The sequence below is a fragment of the Apium graveolens genome, chromosome 8 (genome assembly GCF_009905375.1).
Source record: "Apium graveolens cultivar Ventura chromosome 8, ASM990537v1, whole genome shotgun sequence".
Lineage (NCBI taxonomy): Eukaryota > Viridiplantae > Streptophyta > Magnoliopsida > Apiales > Apiaceae > Apium > Apium graveolens.
The window spans coordinates 189,071,246-189,075,094 of NC_133654.1; the positions used below are offsets into that span (position 1 = coordinate 189,071,246).

Genomic DNA, 3,849 nt, shown 5'->3' on the forward strand with positions numbered 1-3,849 from the left:
TCTTAAGTTGAGCAGCTATAGCAGTAGCTGCATCCAACTCCAGAATTTCTTCTACCTTTCCCTGAGATAGCCGCTGAGTAGGATTCTGGTATTCATTAGCAGCCATCAGTTCAATTAATTCATAAGCTTCATCGTAGCTTTTAGCCCACAAGGCTCCTCCTGATGCTACATCAAGCATGGGTCTAGAAGTAGCACCCAGACCATTATAAAAACAGTTAATAATCATTCAGTCAGGCATCCCATGATGAGGACATTTCCTAAGCATCTCCTTATATCGATCCCAAGCCTCGGATGAAGATTCTCCAGATTGGTGAGCAAATTGAGTAAGTGTGTTTTTGATTGCAGCAATCTTCGCCATATGAAAGAATTTGGTTAAGAACTTATGAGCAAGATCTTCCCATTTGGTGATAGACCCTGGTGGTAGAGAATGTAACCAGCACTTAGCTTTATCCCGCAGAGAGAATGGGAAAAGCCTCAACTTAATAGCATCTTCAGAAACTCCATTGAACTTGAAAGTGTCACAGATCTCGATAAAATCTCTGATGTGCATGTTGGGGTCTTCTGTCGGAGAACCCCCAAACTGAACTGAATTCTGTATCATCTGAATCATGCTCGACTTGATCTCAATGGTATTATCCGAGATGGCTAGTCGAACAATGCTAGACTAAATATCATCGATCTTCGGTTGAGAGTAGTCCATCAAAGCCTTTGGATTCGCTTCTATTTCTCCCATTGCAATAAGAGCCTCTTCTTCTTTCTCAACTAAGATCTCTTCCTCAACTTTCTCCTCGACTACAACTTCTTCCTCAGCTTGATCCAGTTTCCTCTTACGAGACCAAGAACGCGTATGCATACACGTTCACTAGAGTACCTGAAACATGACACGGAATTAAGTAAGTAACAATGTCCAGTCACTGAAATTTAACGACTAATGATGACAAACACATAAACTAAAAATTAACACTGATATGCCCGGCAGCGGCGCCAAAAACTTGTTAAGGCTAAAACACGCGCTAAAATTCACGCAAGTATACGCGATCGCAAGTAATATAGAATAAATTCTAGTTCGTTCCCACAGGGATAGGTTTAGGTTAATTTCAATCAATGTATCTATGCAGCACTAGTGTGGTTATTATCTAATGCTAAGACGAGTAACAATTTATGGTTGTTTATACTAAGATTTAACTAAGAGATTAAACTAAAGAGCATAAACTAAGAATTAAAGAGAACTGGTTAATATATGACACAAACATGGGATTCTAACTTCATTAAATACTTCATTCAATAGCCTTTTCGTTCTTAACCTTAGCATGTAATGGTGATGACACTAATCGGATAACACAAAACTGATAAATATCAACTTTCATTGTACAAATGCCATACTATCAGACACTCACAAAAGAGATAGAAGCTGAATAGACATGATTTATATTGAGACCCTATATGTCTGTAGAATTTGACAACATAATGGTTTAATGCACAAGTTATCTCTCGTGATTATATAGGGCAAGTAAGATGGTTAAAATTACCTATGAATCATGCATAATGAATACATGAACCTATGCTAGCATGGCAAGTTCTAAACCCTTATATTCATTTTCGCTTCATTAAAGATTAACACATAATCTTATAAGCCCGCGACGCTCACAAGACGAATAAGAACAACCAAAACTAGGTTATCATACAATCACCACACACTAAGGCATCGAAACGAATTAACTAAAGAAATCCATAAATAAATCTGTTAGAACCCCATGATAACGATTAGCCCATGATCAAACTCATCATTAACGTGGGTTCCGATGAAAGCATGATATAATAAACGTAGTCTTTATACTTAATAAAACCAAGTACGAAACAAGAGTAAAGGTTCACGAATAAAAAAACTAGCATCCAAAGTTACAACTTAAAACAAAGAATCACAAGAATAAACTAGATCTTCTTCACCTTGGTAGAATTGTGCTCTACGGTCTTCTTACGCCTTCTCCTTAGCTATGGTACATCTCCTACTGAAAAACAACCTTAAGTTATGTTTATATAGCATCCCACATAAAGTATAAGTCTTCTGGATCAAAATTCCATGAGAAACAGGATTTTCTGAATTCGACCTGGCGCGGCCGCGCGCTAGATCAGCGTGATAAGTGGCATTTTATACCACTTAGAACGTCTTATAATGGCTTGAATTGATGTCTTGAAATCAAGTATTTTTGTGTATTTGATGCATTTTTTTAGTGTTTTTGCATTTCAGGATATAACTTGCATAATTAGGGAGATTTTATCATAATAAGCCTAGGGAAGTACTTGGAATCAGTTGCGGGGAGTTGTGCGAAGAAATCAGAAAAATCAGAAGAGAAGAAGTGGAATTTTCCAGAAACTGTGCAGGCGCCCGCCTGGAGCTTGCAGGCGACCTCCTGGAGAGTAGGCGCCCGCGTGGGAATGGAGGCGGCCGCCTGGGGTCGTAATTTTAGAATCTGGATTTTCTAATTTGACTTCTATTGGGCTTCTGACGGCGCTGTCTCTTGTGGACTCTTATATAAGCAATCTTGGGAGACATTTCACAACAACAAGTGACAAGCAAGGAGCAAGGAGAGAAGATTAAGAAGACTGTTTCAGCACCACAATGAAGAAGAGGAAGCATACGTTATCTTGTCATTCTTTTATTTGTTGTAACAGTGGATGCTAGTTTTCTTTACTTTGAACCTTAATACTCTTGTGACGTACTCTGATTTTATTAAGTATTTTATTAGTTTATATCGTTTTGTTATTATCATGTTTTCATATGAACCCATGGTGACGATGAGTTCTATCATGGGCTAATCGTGATCATGGGGTCGTAGCGGATTTACTATGGATTTCTTTAGTTAATTATTTAATACCTTAGTATGTGATGATTGTATGATATCTAGCATAGGTTGTGCTTATTCGTCTTATGTACGTCGCGAACATATAAGATATCCTGTTAATCTCTTGTGAAGCGACAGTGAATCTTGAGATTTAGAACTTGCCATGCTAGCATAGGTTCATGTAGTGTATGCATGATTAGTGGGTAACTCTAACCGTTTTACTTTCCCTGTGTAATCATAATGAATAACTTGCGCTTAAATTGTTATGTTGTCAAATTCTGTAGACATATAGGGTCTCAACATAATTGATGTCTATTCAACTTCTATCTTAATTGTGGATGCTTGGTAGAATGGTAATTGTGCAACGAGAGTTGGCTTTTATCAGTTTCGTGTTGTTCGATTAATATCATCACTATTACATGCTAAGGGTAATAACAATAACTATTGAATGAAGTAGTAATGAAGTTATGATCTCATGTGTGTTTAATATTGTGAATTCAAGTGTTAATTTATGTGTTTAATTCTCGTAGTCAATAATTAGTTAATCAACCTTAAGGTTTATTGTCTTGACATTGAGAAGTAATCATATATTGGTGAGTAAGTGTTAATTAAATATAATTAGTCTAAGTCTCTGTGGGAACGAACTAGAAATCATTCTATATTACTTGTGAACGCGTATACTTGTGTGAAATATTAGCGCATGCTTTGTGCCTAACAAGTTTTTGGCGCCGCTACCGGGGACTCGGTGTTAATTTATTTAGTTTATATACTTGCCATCAGTGGTCATTAGGACTCATTGATTAAGACTTGTTACTTATTATTTCTGGTTGTGTTTCAGGTACTTTAGCGAGCGTTTATGCAAACACATTCTCGCACTCGCAAGAGGACTCTAGATACGGCTGAGGAGACAGATTCACTTCTTGACATTCCGGAGAAGTTAGATTTTGAAGATTTGGATAAAGAGAGTGAAAAGAAAGAACCGGTAATCATGGGTGATCCTATAGTT

The 3,849-nt window shown here is 37.2% G+C and overlaps 1 non-coding gene across 1 annotated transcript; it reads left to right on the forward strand.

Annotated features, from left to right (window-relative positions):
- The first annotated feature begins 236 nt into the window (after nt 1-236).
- LOC141681736 (small nucleolar RNA R71) lies at nt 237-343 on the forward strand. The gene has a single exon (XR_012559161.1). It is a non-coding gene; the product is annotated as a small nucleolar RNA R71 (small nucleolar RNA).
- The last annotated feature ends 3,506 nt before the right edge of the window (nt 344-3,849 follow it).